Below are 365 nucleotides of genomic sequence, written 5' to 3' on the forward strand. Positions count from 1 at the left end.
CACCTAGAAGAAATCTGAGCTTAACAAACTGTTCAAAATTCAAGGAAGCTATTCCAGCTTGGATCCCATAACCTGGTGATAGCAAGAAGCGTCTGTAGATGTGTCAAAATCTTCCCTTGCCTTGCTGTTGGTGCCATGTCTCCTGAGACTTCTGGTATGTTATACCCTGTTGCATTTAGTGGGTGTCATGGGGTAGCTTTACCTTTAAAGCAAAGCTGAGGAAAGAGGGGAAGTTAGAAGTGATGATGGCTGATGGGAGTTCTTCCTCCTGACCAATTATCAGTCATTTCCAAGAATTGACAGCAGTTTAGGCCATTGAAAAGTGGGATCAACTTGTGAACCCTACCTTAAAGTGTAAAACCAGA

The sequence above is a fragment of the Parus major genome, chromosome Z (assembly GCF_001522545.3).
Source record: "Parus major isolate Abel chromosome Z, Parus_major1.1, whole genome shotgun sequence".
NCBI lineage: Eukaryota > Metazoa > Chordata > Aves > Passeriformes > Paridae > Parus > Parus major.